At 42.7% G+C, this 19,517-nt stretch overlaps 1 protein-coding gene across 5 annotated transcripts in view; it reads left to right on the forward strand.

The window, feature by feature from the left end:
• Positions 1–19,517, forward strand: part of GRM5 (glutamate metabotropic receptor 5) — a 546,141-nt gene that overhangs the window by 60,602 nt on the left and 466,022 nt on the right. The window lies entirely within an intron of this gene.

Raw genomic sequence — 19,517 nt, forward strand, 5'->3', positions numbered from 1 at the left:
TCAGTTATTTAAAACTTTTAAAAGTAAAAATCCTGCCTAAGGTTCCTAAAACAGCTTTTGTTAGACAGAAAGAGCTTCATTGTGTGCCTCTGTGAAATTGGTTTCACTGTGTTACTAGAGGCTTTATTCTCCTACCAATTGCCACCCCCTAGCCCATGATTTCCCAACCAGTATTCTGTGGAACCCTAAGGTTCTAAGTGTTCCATGAGCAATTTTTGCCTCTCAGATAGGTTCTCACTGATACTGTTTATTTTTGTTTAGCTATCTGTAAAGGGTTAATTATTTTCAATGACCACCAGTGTAAGAAACATTCTTCCCACTGGCCATCACACTAATATATCATGAGTTGTAGATATAGTCATTTTTAGCAGGGGTTACCTGAGACCAAAAAGTTATTTTAAGGGTTCCTCTGTGTTTAAAAGGTTGAGAAAAGCTGCCCTAGTCTATGAAAATATCTTGTTTGTGCTAATTGCTGCACTGGACTCACTGGATCAGTCACTGATCGTAGGTGGGTGGTTGCGTGGGTGGGTAAGGGGAAGACCTCCAGCCAGTTGTACCCAATGGTGGATATTGGCGATAAACCCTCTTAGGGTTTGGACTGCTGCCTTTCTGGTATGGCCTTGAGGTCACTTACACATGTATACTTCTTTTCTACTATTCCTAGTCTATGAGAATGTCATAGAGACCAATAAGGTGGAGGTGATGAGGCATAGTTTTCATGTCAGGTAAGGCTTCTGGTATGAAAGTGGAACTATTTTCAGAGAGTACCACTTACAAGAATATTCTGGCCAAAAGTAATGGTGGGAATCCTGTGGTGTCCGCTCTAAGGCAGGACTTATACTTTGAAAATCTTAAAATGGCTGACAGGCTTGCATTTCTATTGACCCTACTGTGCAAATGTGATATGGACATTAGATCTGTCTCTTCCACTGAGGCACAAGGTGGTTCGATTTGAGGAATATTGTCCTGTAATCTTGGACATGGTGAATTTGTTCTTGCTTTCTGCTCACATTCTAGCTTTCTTTTTTTACCACTTCAGCATAGGCTGTCTCTTTTCTTCAATTTCCTTTCTCTTACCGTTCTCTCTTTTTTTTTTTTAACTTTTATTCAATTATGTATTTATTCTCCTTATTGAGTCTGTAAAAAGATTGGACTGAGAGCTTGCGGCATTCAGTACTTAGATGGCAAGGCTGGGGTACAGATTTGATTATCATACACTGGGCTCTCTATATCCCTTTCATACATAACAAGGAAAAAGCATGACCTTTAAAAATGTTGAAGCTGGATGAGCTGTGTGTGGTTCGGCTGTGGCAAAGCCATTTTCCAAAAAAACATTAAATACAGTGCGGCAATGAACAGAATTAGAATGCAAAGGAAGCCATGCCAAACCTGTATACATATAAATTAATACATTAAATATTTTGGTTGTAATCCTATGGAGAATTGGTTTTAGCTTCCGAGAGCAGTAATTGAGGAAAGTTGGCTGAAGGAAGATTTAATGTTGAATCAATGTGTATATTTGCTACAAAACTGTATGAAAGTTACAAAAACAGGACAATGTCAAGAGAAGGTATCATATGATTCTACAAGTCAAAATCTTTATGTGATTTAATGTTGAATCAATGTGTATAATTGCTACAAAACTGTATGAAAGTTACAAAAACAGGACAATGTTAAGAGAATCAAGAGAAGGTATCATATGATTCTACAAGTCAAAATCTTTATGTGACATTAGATTTTCTTTCAAATGGTGAACCCAAGTACAGAAAGCAGACTCAGCCATTCACTTTATTGCTCAATATTGTGCTGTATCTGGATCAGTAGTGGTTGGTCTACTGAGGCCTGTAGACCTTGATGTGGTTCAGATACCACCCTCAACTTCCCCCATACCGGCATTAGGAATCTGGGGGACATTGGCACTGGATCATTGTACTTTGGGATGATGAGAGCTATAATAAGTCATCAGCAGCCATACCATGAAAATAAACATAAGAAGCTAATGTCATCATAGAGCAACATTGCTTGATTTTGGGTTTAATGCAGTCAATATGATTAACATAAGTAAAATACACTATTACATATGAACAAACTGTTATATCTAAACCCTGTTGCCATTTCCTTTACTTTAGTGACAGGCATCAGCTCCATGGACTCCATGGCATCTCAGTAAAAGGGATGGGACTTTACAGAAAGAGTGGCTATGTCATGCAAGGGGTTTGGCATAGGTATGGATTTCATTATTAGGCCACCATGGGAGGGGGTAGAAGCTTAGGTGCATCATTTCTGATGAGCATATAATAATGGAAAGCCTATGGGCTGGTATAACATAGTATTGCATGCTCACAGCCTCCTTAATGGGGGAATGCCTGGTGTTCCAGCCTGGTTTCTATGGCAAGGTGACAGCATACTATTTAATTATAATTAACATTTTTAATAAAAAATCATAGTTCTTTAGTTTTAAATACCAAGAACCTGGCAACATGTAGTTCTTTTTGTTGTAAAAAAAACCCCCCACAAATTGAAATGGATATGTAAAGTAAACTTCCTTAAACTTTAGCTGGACCCTAACCCACATTCATATCTAATCCAATTCCTAAAGCTTGAATAACTCTTAAATTATTCCTTAAAGCAAAACGTAATATAAAATGTAGGAACTACATGCAGGAAGATTTTTTTTTTCATTGCAAAAGAGACAAAAGGGATGTGTTTGTAAAAATAATTTGCGGAGCTATTCATTCTGTGAAATTACATCTACATTTGTCCTGTGCAAATGGGGGCAAAATCGAATGTTATTAGGCTATTTTCTCAAATGGTATATATTCATAAGAATAAATTGAATCAGGTAAATATCACATTATGGCCACTAGATGGAGGTAATGATTATAGGAAATAAATACTTATTTACTGTGATCACTAGCTCCATCAAGTAGCCATAATGTGTTATTTTCCAAAGCAACTCTATTCTGTATGACTAACATTTGACCTAGAAAGAAAATATCCTAAAATTCTAATTTGCTCCATACACACAGAACAAATGTACATGCAGTTTTTCAGGATGACTAGCCCTACTATTTTTTTATTAATACACCCCTTAGTATGCCTCTTCTGCAATAAAGCCATCTTACCTTTTTGTCCATTCTGCCAGTATCAGCTCTTCTGTGTTTGGAGCTGACAATGGTAAGCCACTGCCTCACAATTAGCTGTAGCATGGTCAGTCTGTCATGCATGCTCTTCCAGGGTGGCCTCTTCAATCAAGCCCTTGTTGGGTGAAACACGTTAGAGTGGGGCGGTCCCAGGTTGGGCTCCAGCGTGTTATGTCCAGATTCAATAAACCTATACAGCAGGGGTATTGAATTAAAATTCACCAAGGTCCAGGCAGTAAAATTTTCATCCAGCAAAGATCCGAAGCTCATGAAGGCACCTGTGGTGCATTTCTGTGTGCGCCAAAATTGCATGTTGATGTGGTGCCATTTTGAAAAAAAAAAGGGTTGTCTACTTCTTTCTCTGACCCTCTTTTGCTGACCTCCCCATGATGTGAGCACCAAATGCACATGTACAGATCTGAACCTGTTCTTACATCAGTGTCCTCAGTCCCCACTGCACATTACAGTACTCTCTCCTTTCACAGCAAGATCCCCTTGTTGAATGTCCTCAGCTCCCCCTTTACATCACCTCCTCCACCCCTTTCGCAGTTGTGTTCACCCACTTCCTTGATATCAACCCTTTCCCCCACATTACAACTCTCAGCCCCCCACTTTAATGTCCTCAGCCCCCACACATCACAGTCCTTAGCCCCCCACATTATTGTCCTGAGCCCCCCCATTTTAATGCCCACAGCGCCCCCATCACAGCCTCTAGCCCCCACATTTAGGTCCTCAGCGCCTCCACTTTTATTATAATATCCCCAACCCCCCCTTGTCCCCCCACATTACTGTCCTCAGCCCCACAACATTAAGTCCTTGGTTTCTTATCACATCAGCCCCCTCCCTGTCCTACTTTACACAGCCGGTGATTGACAGACAGTGATTGATTACTAGGACTGCTCTTCATCTTAGCAACAACTCACTTATGTGTTAACCTTGGGAAGCTCCCGCCCTCCATCCAGAACTGTCCTGCCTGCTGTTGTCAGCTCTGTGAGGATGACCACGTGATGGCTAGGGGAAGGAATGACTCCTATATGGCAGGACCGCACCACTCTGGATGGGGCAGTAACCTGGTCTGCATCCGGACCCTGGTCTGCCATTTAGTGATGCCTGCTATACAGGGTCTAACATCATCAAGTGGCTTTCTGTTCAGCTGGCCATTGGGATGGTTACCTGATAGACCTGGTAGGCAGGCCAATGGTTAACTGAAGGACTGCAAACACCAGGCTGACAACACTGCTGCAAATTGTGAGGCAGTAGCTTAGCGTTGTCAGCCTGAAAGTCTCCTTTGTCTCCCCTCTTTAGTTCCCTCCATATCATACTGTGGTGTAGGAGTCATACACATGTAGTGCAGGAGGTGCCCGGAGAAATGAACGTCCAGGGTCACCAGACCTAGCACTTTCACTTGACAGCCAGTGGGGGTGTCATGAGAGCTTCAAGGGAAACTTTATGGCTGAGAGCAGGACTGTATCGTAAGTGCAAAGCAGTTTCCATGGCAACAAACGTGTGAGCAAAGAGAAATTGTTCGAATGATTTGGTTTCCGACTCCAATAAACAAATAGTTGTAGCACTCACCAATAACCGACACTTAAATGAATTTGCTCTTAATAATCTCAGTGATTCATGGCATCTGTAGAGTTTTAGGTTCTCCAATCCTTTCTTAAGTTCTCAGTGGTGAATAGAAGTAAAACATGCAAAGGAAATAGATGAATGTATCTTTGATTAAATACCTTGTAATAGCAAACATGCAAGTATAAGTGATACAGGGTACTGACTGAAAGCCACAAACTGATGACTACTACACAAAACAAACCTCCAAGTACACAATAGCGGAGCATTGAATGCCATGTAATAGTCTGTATTAGGTAGATAAACAAAAACGCTAAAAACCTCTGAAAATACAGATGTTCTTACCATACATAAAGAATATCAATACACCTCCATTTGCAAATGCATTGATTTATTTTATAGCCCAACTCTGGGAAACTTTAAAATTATCCATTGCTTATTTTGTCTAGGGGAGAGAAGAGTTTTTACTTACTGATCCTCTGCTACCCCAGCAGATGATGCTCCCCCAAGCCACTTGCTACATTGGCATTCACATGGGCTTGCCCCCAAGCTGTGCTGTGTGCATCCATAGAAACATGCAGTGTGTCTTGGCTCCAACCCCACTCTCTCCTCACAGGCTGTGATTGACAGCAGCAGGAGAGGAGAGACACAGAGACGCAGTGAGGAGAGAGACATAGCACTGGATCAAGATCAGGCTCAGGTAAATATTTAGGGGGTCTGTGGAGGGGAGGATCCTGATCAGAGAACATTTTTAACCTTAATGCAGAGAATGTATTAAGATAAAAAAAACACCTTTACAATCACTTGTTGCAAATTTTCCTACCTTGGGATCCTGCCAGTAAAAGCCCTTGCTGTTGCAGGCTGACAACCCTAAGCCAGTGAATTACAATTAACTGCCGCGTTGTCAGCCTGCCACATGAGCTCCTGCAGCTGGCCATCAGGCTGCCTGTCTGGTAAATGATGGTCAATAAAGGAGCAGCAATGGCATTAGACCACAATAACTTCCCCTTGAGGAAATGAACTACAGGTAGCAATAGAGAGCCTATTGCTGTAGGTTAGAGTAGACTCCACTCATAGATGGTCACTAAGAAGGAAGCAGTGAAGGACAGTCACAGTACTAGTAAAGCAGGAAGCAGAGCCTGCCTTTGTAAATATGGCTGCTCACATGTAGGTTTTGAAGCATTTGTAAACCCCTAAAACAAAGTGTAATATATTGCATTTTACCAGCCCTTACATGTGGTGGCGGCATTGGTTTTCTGATGATAGCTTTTTTTTTCTTTATTGCATGATTGTTTCTGCTAGTAACAGATTTCCAGTGCAAGGTAGACAACACTCACCTGTCATTCTTAATCCTGACAACAAACACAAGATGAAACTATGGAACCTCATCCTCTCCTATTGTTCATAAAGGGACATGGTTCTCATAGAACATTGTAATTGATAATAGGTAGCACAAGCGAAAAGCACAGAAAACTGTCAGCTCACAAGATTTCTGGCAAGATCAGCAGGTATCATTTGAACTTATCAAATATAATAGTATAGTTACATACAGGGGCTGACTGACAACTCATGGGGCCCCCGGGCAATAGGGGATCATGGGGCCCCTGTGTCCTTACCTAAACTCAAAAAAGCCTATGAAAAAGGTACCAGGGGCATCTCATGGGGCCCCCTACTGACCCCGGGCCCTCGGGCAGTGCCCGAGTTTCCAAATGGTCAGTCCGCCCCTGGTTACATATGTAATGCCCTCCAGGTTTGTTAGGTAGTTTTTGTTAGATAGAGGCTGAGTAGCAGCCTGTGAATGCGTCAGCCTGGAGAGTGAGGTAGTGAGGTTACCTCAAGACAGGCTAGGAGACTGTAACAGGTCAAGGCTTCTGGAGCTCTCCCACCTTTTCAGAAACCTGGGAGCTTTCTGGAAGAGGGGTTGAGGAGGCCCAAATCCGCATGTTTGAGGGACTCTGGGCAATCCCATGGCAGGAGGCTGGGCATGGTGACCAGGACAACCCTCAAATGTGGCAGAGCCTGGGGGGAGGTGTGCAGTGTCAGGGGGAAGATGGATTGAGGAAGGCTGGAGTGAGGAGCCTGGGAGGGGGTCCCAGGTAGGGGAGCCCACCTACAGGCAGGTCACTGGAAGACAGGATCTTCATTGCCTCAATGTCTCCTGGGGAGGACAGCCTGTGTAGCAAGGAAGAAGCCAGCCCAGCAAAAGGCCTGAAGGCAGCCTCCAACTCACTAAGCTAACAGGAGAGGACAGTGTGAGTACTCATACATCTCCTGGGCCAGATAAGGGGAGAGGGCAGTCAGGTGCAAGACCCAACTAGCTTCTCATCTGGGACTGTTCAATCGGCAGCTCTTGGGCCCTCTTGCTCAGTGACAGGCAGCTGAGTGAAGAGAAGAAATCATCTGCAGTCTGAGGAGGTACATCTAAGAGCCTTTAGTGCTCTTCAAGAAGAGACTGTTGCTGATCCAAATCTTTGTACATAGTTGCTAAGGAGTTGTCCTCAAGTCTGACAGTTCCTCGGGCATCCCATATACCCTAGACCCTATCTAAGTTTAACTCCTCAATAAAATCACAAAACCAAGCTCAAGGACTGTTTATTGACTCCAGTGTGCAAGGAGTGGGAAATGCGTGTTGCCTGGCTGTGCAGAGCAGAGGGGGACCCAATCAAATCCAGCAGCCCTTTATGAGGGTAGTGCTACACATAGTTGGTAAGGTTGAATAATATCACTACTCCTTCCAGTTATAACCTGTGTGGGTGTGTGTTTCCATGGAAACAGGAAACGATTTCAATTGTACAGTTGCAAGAAAAAGTATGAGAACCCCTTGGGATTACATGGAGTTTTGCATGAATTGGGCATAAAATGTGCTCTGAACCTCATCTAAGTCACAACAATAGAAGAACACAGTCTGCTGAACATAATACTACACAAACATTAGATGTTGCCATGGTTTAATTGCACATAACATGTAAACATTCACAGTGCAGGGAGGAAAAAGTATGTGAGACCCTAGCTTAATGACTTCTCCCAGAGCTAATTGGAGCCAGGAGTGAGCCAACCTTGACTCCAATCAGTGTGATGATATTGGATGTGTTGCTGACAGCTGTCCTGCCCTTAAAAAACACACACACCTGTTTTGGGTTTACTGGTTTCAAGAAGCACTGTCTGCTGTGAACCAAGCCTCGCAGAAAAGAGCTCTCAGAAGACCTACGATCAAGAATTGTTGACTTGCATGAAGCTGGAAAGGGTTACAAAAGTATCTCCAAAAGACTTGATGTTCATGTGTCCACGGTAAGACAGACTGTCTACAAATGGAGAAAGTTTAGCACTGTTGCTACTCTCCCTAGGCGTGGCCGTCCTGTAAAAATGACTGCAAGAGCACAGCGCAGAATGCTGCATGAGGTAAAGAAGAATCCCAGAGTGTCAGCTAAAGACCTACAGAAATCTCTGGCACATGCTAACATTTTTGTTGACACATCTACAATAAGGAAAACATTAAACAAGAATGGAGTACATGGGAGGACACCACGGAGGAAGCCATTGCTGTCCAAAAAGAATATTGCAGCACGTTTGAAGTTTGCAAAAGACCACCTGGATGTTCCACAGCACTACTGGCAAAATATACTGTGGACAGATGACACCAAGATTGAGTTGTTTGGGAAGAACACACAACACTATGTGTGGAGAAAAAAGGCACAGCACACCAACATCAAAACCTCATCCCCACTGCGAAACATGGCGGAGGGAGCATCATTGTTTGGGGCTGCTTTGCTGCCTCAGGGCCTGGACGGATTGTTGTCATTGATGGGAAAATGAATTCCAGAGTTTATCAAGACATTTTGCAGGAAAACGTACGACCATCTGTCCGCCAACTGAAGCTCCACAGAGGATGGGTGATGCAACAGGACAATGACCCAAAGCATACAAGTAATTCAACAAAACAATGGCTGCAACAGCACAGACTACGCCTTCTGGGGTGGCCCAGTCAGAGTCCTGACCTCAACCCGATTGAAATGCTGTGGCATGACCTTAAGAGAGCGATTCACACCAGACATCCCAAGAATATTGCTACACTGAAACAGTTTTGTGAAGAGGAGTGGTCCAAAATGACTCCAGATCGTTGTGCAGGTCTGATCTGCAACTACAGGAAACGTTTGGTTGAGGTTATTGCTGCCAAAGGAGGGTCAACCAGTTATTAAGTCCAAAGGTTCACATACTTTTTCCTCCATGCACTGTGAATGTTTACATGTTATGTGCAATTAAACCACGGCAACATCTAATGTTTGTGTAGTATTATGTTCAGCAGACTGTGTTCTTCTATTGTTGTGACTTAGATGACGTTCAGAGCACATTTTATGCCCAATTCATGCAAAACTCCACGTAATCCCAAGGGGTTCACATACTTTTTCTTGCAACTGTATATTTAACAGACCAAATGGAATCAAATAAGAGAAGGTTAGTTTTGGAGGTTACATACACTTTAAGTAGATTTTTGATATTAGGTCCACTTTTAATAGCATAAACAAAGGGTCATTGGCATAACTCCAGGGCTTTGTATGGTATAATGAACATTTGCCTCTACTGTGTGCTCAAGCACATTGCCAGACATGGAGCAAAGTACTGGTCCCCAGTATTTCCTATAGTCTTTCTGCAGTTGATCTTTTCCCCATCACTGGCTTTCCAGGCCTTGATCTTCACAGTGTCTCTGTGTGGAGATGGCCTTCTTGGTAAAATGAGCAAGGCTTTGCTTTTTCATGTCAGGCCTGTCCCTCAAATGGCTGGTGATCTGATGACTTGTATGCTTATTTGGGAATATTCACAAAGCAGGAATGGTGGAGAAAGAACAGATCCACAAAATGGACGAAGCAGTAGCAGGGAGATCCTTTCTCTTCAGATCCTCAGGTACAACTTCCTCTCCAGAAAGTAGAACAGTAATAAGCACAGTAGGGAATCTCGCTCCAAATCTCAAGAGACTAGTGGGGTTGATGTATTAAAGACAAATGTTCACTTGCAAGGGAATGATCCCTAGAGTTTAGTGGATAAGATAGAGCTCCACTGACTTCCATCGGCCAATCATGTGCAAGCAAAAATGTCGTTATTTTTTTATTTTCCTTGCATATTGTGGAATTTTATTTGCAATGTGAAATTTCACCACCTTCACTGAGCTCTGGGGAAAATTCCCTTTCAAAGTGCAACTTCACTTACAAATTGAACAGCCTATTTGCCTTTAGTAAATTGACACCAAGCAGACAGAGGCACCAGTGCCTTTGATAATCTCACACTTCAGATATCCATATGTTTGGCTACAGGAGAGGAGTGTCTAGACACAGTGACATCCCAGGAAGAGCACTGCTATTTTTCAGGCAGAATTCAAGACAAAAGGCAAATTATAGTAGTGCTTGGGCACAATTAATATGTATAGGTGTTCCTTATAACATTTTCAGTTTGTGAGTTTGGGTTCACCTTAAAAGTGTTTTTTTAAAGCAGACCTTACCCCCTACCACCACCACCACTACCACCATCACTAAAAAACACACCAGCAGGCAGCTCTGTGATATAAAATAGTCTTTTAATTACAATTATTGTTTTCCTACTGTCTGGTTGAGTGAGGTACTGGTGATGTACCATGGCCACACCCTGGGAAGGCTACCTCACCACTGCCTTTCCATTGAGATGATGTGCATCTTGACCTGTTCCAGGAGTAAACCCAAAGTTTTAGGAAGTAAAGAGAAATGAATTCACCTGCCCTTAGTAAAAATAGGAAGGAAAAGAGTAATACGGTATCAGGGGTGGACTGACAACTCATGGGGCCCCCGGGCAATAGGAGATCATGGGGCCCCTGTGTCCTTGCCCAAACTCAAAAAAGCTTATGAAAAAGGTACCAGGGGCATCTCATGGGGCCCCCTACTGACCTCGGGCCTTCGGGCAGTGCCCGAGTTTCCAAATGGTCAGTCCGCCCCTGTACGGTATGCAAAGTAAAAAAAAAAAATCCTGCAATTATCTATATGTACCTGTTTGTAGATTACCATAACATTTTTAAAGAAGCCTTTGTTGGAATTTCTAAAACAAAGTGACATTCCTCTTTAAAAAAGAGATTTAGCCTTGAATAGAGGAGTATTTGTTTCACAAACAGCAACTTTACAGCTGAATTTTTTTAAGTTATTAGATTAATATACATTTTTATAATTCTTTGGTATGGATCTGGATATCTCAAAACAATTACAGATTTAAACACTTCAGTTAAAATGGTAAGATATAAGAACAGGTTGCCTCTGTAGGGTCTGTGTGGGCTGTGTAAATAATCTACCTTTAAATATATACATGGCTTTGAACACCAGATGGTACAATATTTTAATAACTGTGGAAGTTAAAAAAAAAGACAGGGGGTGAAGGCATTGCAATTTGTCAGCCCACTCTCAGCTATATAGTGACATATACCATGTAGAGAAGTAAAAATAGAACCTAATAGATTTCTATAAACTCTATTTTAGCCAAGATCTTGACAATGACATTATTCTCTAGAAGTCCACTATTGATCCAGGGGGAAAAATGGCCAGGCTTAAAGTCCAACTCCATATTTTCCTACCCTACTCCCTCATAGCTCCCCCCTTCACCACCACCACAAACACAATTATTATTTTTAAATTCCATTATACATGCGGTATGTAACAATGAACAATTTTCTTTTCTTATTTGCTCATTTTTGGTTTGGTAAATATACCATTGAAAATATTTTATTATATCTGTTTAATAAGTACAAAAAATAACTTTTGATCTTGCCAAAATTTTTGTCAAAAAAAATACAACATCATCCAAGGACTCATAAGCTGTAATATTTGTTGTTTCGGTTTACACTTTGAATACTGCAGTCTTCTGGCTGGTCCATTGACATCACGGGTTCTACTGCTTCTCAAGCAGTGAAAGCGGGTACTTCAAATTCCTGGGCAGCACACTGCTTATATAATAAGTGCAATGCTGTCCTGGAATACAATATGTTCAGGCTGGCATAATGAGAAGGAGGAGTGTCCATTATGGCCTGGGCTCACAGGAAGAGTGTTTAATTTTAAATCTATGGGTGGCCTTCTGGACCTTCTAGATGTCTTTCAGTATGCCTAGCACAGCCCTTCTTCTAGAAGTCTTTAAGTTTGTCCACCACAGCCCTTCTTCTAAAGTCTATCAGTATGCCAACCACATTTTATCCTCTAGAAGTCTTTCAGTATGTCCACCACAGACCTTCTTCTAGAAGTCCTTCGGTATACCCAACACAGCGCTCCTTCCAGAAGTCCTTCTAGAAGTCTTGCAGTATGCACACCACAATTCATCTTCTTGAAGTCTTTCATTTTGCCCACCACAGCCCTTCTTTAAGAAGTCTTTCAGAATGCTCACCACAGCCCTTTTTCTAGAAGTCCTTTAGAATGCCCTTCTTATAGAAGAATTTCAGGATGGCCATCACAGCTGTCCTTCAAGAAGTCCTTTATTACAACCATGACATCCCTCTTTCTTAAAGTCTACTTCATAATCCCCAATAGTGATGACTGAATCAGGAGGAATAGAAATTCTTAAATATTTTTTATCCATTAGATAAGCATGCAGTAAGAGTTGCCAGATATTTGGAGAATCACAGCATTTGAGGAATTCAGTTAATCATGAATTGTAAGTTTCCCTGTGTGTACAATTTAAGATGAATTTAAAAGATACGATGATCTTCATCACCTTCTATAATTTGTTTAGAGAGATGCCATACAAGAAAAGGAATTCAGATCCATGATCTAAGGAAGTCTCAAGAACCATGTACCATCATACCAGCTGTATACTGTATCTATGCAGTATTTAAAATTATTTGTCTTCATTATACTATTATAATAAATGCAGATCAAGTCAATCTCACACAAGCTTGTGCAATTTTAACTGAGCATATGATTAAAAAAAGTATGAAGAGGTATACCTTCAGTAAAACCTATTCAAAACAATCAGCAGATTTAGATAATTCCAGAACATTATATACAAATCTCAACTTTTGCTTCAGACGTTGAGCTTTGTACCACTCCATCCATCTCCTGAGCTATCCCATTGATCTATTAATGTGCCAGTTACCTTAATTGGTCAACAAAAAGGCTCAGGAGAAGCAGAGGGAATGGGTGGGGCCAAGCTCAACCTATATGAGAAAATACCTGTGTGGTATTTGACATTTCTTTAAACCAATGAACTGAATTCTTCTTCCACGTTAACAGCGGTCAGTAATCTACCAGAAGGGTAGAAGGCTCTTTTTATAGATCTTTCTATTCTGAATATTTTTATTAGGGACCAAAGGATAGTTTCAGTATTTGAATATTAGCTTTAGACTCTTTCAGTGCACTAGCATATCAGGCACATGTGGTGGATAATATTTTAACAACATACATCAAAATTATTTTCAGAAATAATCATGAAATTAAATGTCATGCATGCTGTTGGGGGAAGCAGAATTGTCTGGTGAAGGGCGAAAAGCAGCAGGTGTAAGTACAACTGCAACTTTATACAGGGACGCCCAACGTGCAGCAGCTAAGAAACAATATCACCTTCATAAATGCCAACATGTGAAAGACTCCTGTGTAGAACCCTCCTAGGTAGCTAGAGGTGCACCAGCTCTAATTGTTAGAGAGGAGGGCTGAGTAGAAGCCTGGGTGTAATAGTCAGGTAGGTCAAATCTGGGTCAGAGCTGAATAGCTCTGCAGACCAGCTCTCTGGAAGTTCCCCCTGCTCTAGGACTTTAGAGAAAGATCTAGAAACAGTGGGCAGATGTGAAGAGTGGGTGGTCTTTACTCTTAAAGGATCCTAGCCAATCCCCAACAGGAGGCTTGGCAAGGGGTCAGGACAGCCTTTAAGAGTATCTGAGCCTGCTCAGCAGCAGGAGAGTTTGGGAGGAAGATGGAGAGGAAGTGAGGCTGGAGAGCAGGAGTCTGGGAGGGGGCCCAGAAGGGAGAAGGGCTCACCTCCAGGTAGGGCCCTTGGAAGGAAGAAAGCTTGGAACTTCACCGCCCCCTGAAATAGGACCATCTGTGTGGCAGGGAAGAAGCTGCCCAGCTATAAGGCCTGCTAGCAGCCACTAACCCATCAGCAATACAAGAGAAGGACTAAGTGAGTAGACCTGCACCCCTTGAGCCAGATAGGGGAAGGATCATTCTGGGAAACCAGATTAGCAACTACCCGGGACTGTCTTACTTTACTGTGGCAGGCACTGATTGCCCTGCCTACCCTTACCCTTGCCTTATCCAAGTTTAATTCCCCTAATACAACTTCAAAACAAGCTCAAGAACTGGTTACTGTCTTTTGGATACAAGTTAATGTAGAAATGTGTGTTGCCTGGCTGTGCAGGACTATAAGGGTACCTAAATACTCAACAACTCTTAAGAGGGTAGTACTACACCTGTAAAGTATCAAAAAGAAAAAGGCTGACCACCTGGAGGCATGGCCAATAAATTGGTTGTTGCTTTAAAGTCAATGGCTTGTAGGCTGGGAGTAAGGCCCCTTTCACACTTGTGGACCATTCGTCTATTTTTCATCCTTCCGTTGACGGATGAAAAACAGACATCAGTGCATCTCTGTGAAAAAATTGATGTAAACAGACAAATAGTCTGTTTTGTGCATTAGTAGAAGATGTAAAAACTGATAAAAAAAAACTAATGGTAAACCGATGAAAAACTCATATAAACTTCATACATTTTGTCTGTGAAAAAATTTGACTGAACTGATGAAACGAATCCGCATGTGTGAAAGGGGCCTAAAACAAGCCTCATCATTAGTGTCATTGGCAGTACCAGTAAGCCTTAATTGTGGTGTAAGTGTCCAACATGATTTTCCCTTCATATGTGGTCAGTGATACTAAAATTAAACCCCCAGCATTGTTTGCCAGTGGCAGGGTCAGGCTGTAATAAGAACCAGATCTCCCCTCTTCAGCAGCACAATGGCATGGAGCTTACCTGTTCTCCTGTGCTTGCATGGGTTTCCTCCGGGAATTCTGTTTTCCTTTCAAACTCCAGAAGATATGCTGTTAGGTTAATTGACTCAACTGAATGTGCCTATGATGGCTCCCCTACCTCTTAAATGCTTTGAGTCCCCAGGTAGAAAAGTTCAAAATACAGAATAAATTTGTATTTGCACTGCTGGTCAGTGAAAGGCTCAGTCTGTAACAGGACCTCCCACCCAGGGGCGGACTGACCATCTGGAAACTCGGGCACTGCCCGAGGACCCGGGGTCAGTAGGGGGCCCCATGAGATGCCCCTGGTACCTTTTTCATAGGCTTTTTTGAGTTTGGGCAAGGACACAGGGGCCCCATGATCCCCTATTGCCCGGGGGCCCCATGAGTTGTCAGTTCACCCTTGCTCCCACCCCAGCATTGGTGGCCAGTGACAGGCTCAGTCTGTAATAGGACAGCCCCCCCCTTTCAGCATTGGTGACCAGTGATAGGCTCAGACTGTACTAGGACCCCCCCCAGTACTGGTAGTCAGTGACAGTCTCAGTCTGTTATAGGACACCCCCGGAATTGGAAGTCAGTGACAGGCTCAGTCTGTAATAGGATATCCCTCAGCATTGGTGGTCAGTGACAGGTTCAGTCTGTAATAGGATATCCCTTCAGCATTGGTGGTCAGTGACAGGCTCAGTCTGTAATAGGATATCCCCCCAGCATTGGTGGTCAGTGACAGGCTCAGTCTGTAATAGGATATACCCCAACAGTGGTGGTCAGTGACAGGCTCAGTCTGTAATAGGATATCCCTCAGCATTGGTGGTCAGTGACAGGCTCAGTCTGTAATAGGATATCCCTTCAGCATTGGTGGTCAGTGACAGGCTCAGTCTGTAATAGGATATCCCCCCAGCATTGGTGGTCAGTGACAGGCTCAGTCTGTAATAGGATATACCCCAACAGTGGTGGTCAGTGACAGGCTCAGTCTGTTGCAGGACACCCCCCCAGCATTGTTAGTCAGTGACAGGCTCAGTCTGTAATAGGATATCCCCCAACAGTGGTGGTCAGTGACAGGCTCAGTCTGTAATAGGATACCCCCCAGTATTGGTGGTCAGTGACAGGCTCAGTCTGTAATAGGATATCCCCCCAGCATTGGTGGTCAGTGACAGGCTCAGTCTGTAATAGGATATACCCCAACAGTGGTGGTCAGTGACAGGCTCAGTCTGTTATAGGACACCCCCCCCAGCATTGTTAGTCAGTGACAGGCTCAGTCTGTAACAGGAAACTCCCCAGCATTTGTGGTCAGTGACAGGCTCAGGCTATAATAGGATACCCTCCCAGCATTGGTGGTCAGTGACAGGCTTGGCCTGTGATAGGATACCCCCCAGTATTGGTGGGCATTAACAGGCTCAGTCTGTAATAGGACACTCCCTAGCATTGGTGGTCAGTGTCAAACTCCGTCTGTAACAGGACACCCACCCGCACTGGTGGTCAGTGACAGGCTCAGTCTGTAATAGGACACTCCCTTGTATCGGTGGTCAATATCAGACTCAGTCTGTAACAGGACCCCCCCCCCCCCCCAGCATTGGTGATCAATGTCAGACTCAGTCTGTAACAAGACCCCCCCCTCCCCAGCATTGGTGGTTAGTGACAGGTGGTCATTGATGCAGCTTTAGTGGTGTGTGGTGCAAGTGCATTGGAACTACTATGGGGGTCATTTACTAAAACTGGAGAGTGCAAGATCTGGTGCAGCTGTGCCTAGTAACCAATCAGCTTTCAGATTTTATTGTCAAAGCCTAATTAAACAAGCTGACGTTAGAATCTGATTGGTTACTGTGTACAGCTGCATCAGATCCTCAGTGCACCAGTTTTAGTAAATCTCCCCCATTGCCTTGCAACGGCATTGGGGTTCCATTCAAAATGAATGGCACTGCAACATGTTACTGCACTTAATGTTAATTTCTTAATGGTAAATATTAATGTTAAAATATGTCTTACCCCAATGCACCTAACAAAGGTGTTTTTCAACCCTAATGGTTTACCCCAGAGCGCGGGAAAAACCTTGCTGGCGTGGTATATTCTTGGGTAGACTTTTGAGCTTGGCAGAAGTGAGGAGCTGACACAGGAAGCTGTATCACTGCAAATTTTGATTACTGGTGTCTCCATATACAGTGTGGTAACATTGCATGAATTAATAAAATGTCTGAACCCCAAATGATTTGGCAGGTAGACCGGTTCACATATTATGTAGGCATTTGTATCTATGCACCCAGGGGCAGACTGACAACTCATGGGGCCCCCGGGCAATAGGGGGTCATGGGGCCACTGTGTCCTTGCCCAAACTCAAAAAAGCCTATGAAAAAGGTACCAGGGGCATCTCATAGGGCCCCCTACTGAGCCCGGGCCCTCGGGCAGTGTCCGAGTTTCCAAATGGTCAGTCCGCCCCTGTATGCACCTATTATATAGATCGAAAGATGCAGCGCTTTAGAACCAGAACGTTACAATGAAAACGAATAAATCAAATGAATAAATCTATATTAGATAACTGAACAAATGCAACAGTTCATAGAATAAGGTGACTTTAGTGCTCTCCTCTATTTCGTATCCTCCTGATGATCAGGCGTTGTGCAAAATAGTGCTGAAGAAGTGCACACTCACCAGAACGCACAGGAAAATGAGCGTTTTTCAATATAGATTCCCCTTAGAATCATCAGCTGGACAGGATGTGGTAGTATAATAGCCTCCTTCCAGAGCTCCTGGATATTCCTGTGTAGCCCCTTGATAGGTGACCTGCGGACTTCTCCTTAAGGCTTATATGCGTTTCTTACCCAGCAAAAACGTATCCATAGTGTAGTAGGTCATTAAAAAGAATTTATTAAAACCATAGAAGTCCGTGTACACAGCAGTGTATATAAAATGTGGACTGACCGTCCAATGGTAAAGATGGAACGCCGTGACGTCACGCCGCCGGAGCATCGTGGACCTCCGGTCATTCATCTCTCTGCTGGGTAAGAAACGCATATAAGCCTTAAGGAGAAGTCCGCAGGTCACCTATCAAGGGGCTACACAGGAATATACAGGAGCTCTGGAAGGAGGCTATTATACTACCACATCCTGTCCAGCTGATGATTCTAAGGGGAATCTATATTGAAAAACGCTCATTTTCCTGTGCGTTCTGGTGAGTGTGCACTTCTTCAGCACTATTTTGCACAACGCCTGATCATCAGGAGGATACGAAATAGAGGAGAGCACTAAAGTCACCTTATTCTATGAACTGTTGCATTTGTTCAGTTATCTAATATAGATTTATTCATTTGATTTATTCGTTTTCATTGTAACGTTCTGGTTCTAAAGCGCTGCATCTTTCGATCTATATTGTTTTGAGGGTGTATGGTACATAATGTTCAGCTGCTATTCTATAGATGCGCTCGTATATATCCTTTTTTGACTTGTATGCACCTATTAGTTTAAGTGAAATTCAGATTTGAAAATGACTTCTAACCAGCCAAGTGTACTATGATTGTCACTCTGCAAATCTGTGGGGAAAAGGATTTCCAGCCAAGACTTAACAACTTGACAAATGTCAGCCGGTTCAAGCTTGTACATCAATAATGACCTGCATTATTAAACACGGTAATAATGTAATTTACCAGCGATTTTATGACATAAACACATCAAATAATATTTTTTCCCTCCACCATGCTTCATCAGCTAATTATTTGTAAAATATAAATGGTTGTCGTCTTGATTTGTGTAAACATTTAAGAATCTGAATAATTATATCTGGGAATTAATGGTATAGCTCTGGGGCTTTTAACATAAGCATAATGAATGAGGCTTTGATGGATATAATTGCAATAGCTGTATTGATACATGAGGTGCACGACTTCATTGATTCCTGTTTAGCAGCAATTAGTGAGACTATTTCCCGTTTTAAAGTGCACCTGTCATCCATAGTGCACTGTGTCCCATCAAGCAGAACAATAGATGTGCTATTTTTTTTCTTAGCCAGGCTTTTCTGGAAGTTTAGCTTGTGGGAGAGTTAGGTGCCAATTTCAATGATGTTCCAATGAGCTGAAAGGAAAAGAGACTGTTTACAAAAACGAAAGGGACCAGTCCTAAAATTAGGTGATATGACTCACTGATATCTACTTATAGCTGTTTTTCTTCGGTTCTACCTAACTCTCTCATAACCTAACCTCCTACATATGCTGGCAGGTGAAATGGAGGCACACAGGGGTAGAGTTGGCCTTAAAGCAGTGGTTCTCAACCTGTGGATCACAACCCTTTTGGGGGTCGAACCACCCTTTCACAGGGGTCGCCTAAGACCCATGCAGCACCATGCTTCAAGACAAAATTTTATTTATTTGTAATTAGAAATAAATATTTATTGTTTTTGTGATTAATTACTATGCTTTAATTATGTTAAATTTGTAACACTGAAAATACATCCTGCATATCAGATATTTACATTACGATACATAATAGTAGCAAAATTACAGTTATGAAGTAGCAATGATAATAATTTTATGGTTGGGGATCACCACAACATGAGGAACTGTATTAAAGGGTCGTGGCATTAGGAAGGTTGAGAACCACTGTCTTAAAGGATGCTTGTACTGGGAGAAATATAGAGGCTGCTATTGCTAAGTTGCTCGGAGGTCTCTGCCTTTAAAATGTTACCAAACCCACAACTGTAAAATTAGTATATGCAGAAAACCATGCTTGTTATACTCACTGTGGAACCTAAGGGGTTAATCCTCCGCACGGTGTAAAAATGCTGTTTGATCCTGTCTTCTGTGATCCTCCCCTTTTTCCAGTGCCCCCTCTTATATTCTGATAAAACATATCATGTGGAGACACTCTGC

The sequence above is a fragment of the Staurois parvus genome, unplaced genomic scaffold (genome assembly GCF_062004578.1).
Source record: "Staurois parvus isolate SC_StPar_1 unplaced genomic scaffold, SC_StPar_1.0 ptg000027l, whole genome shotgun sequence".
NCBI classification, from domain to species: Eukaryota; Metazoa; Chordata; class Amphibia; order Anura; family Ranidae; genus Staurois; species Staurois parvus.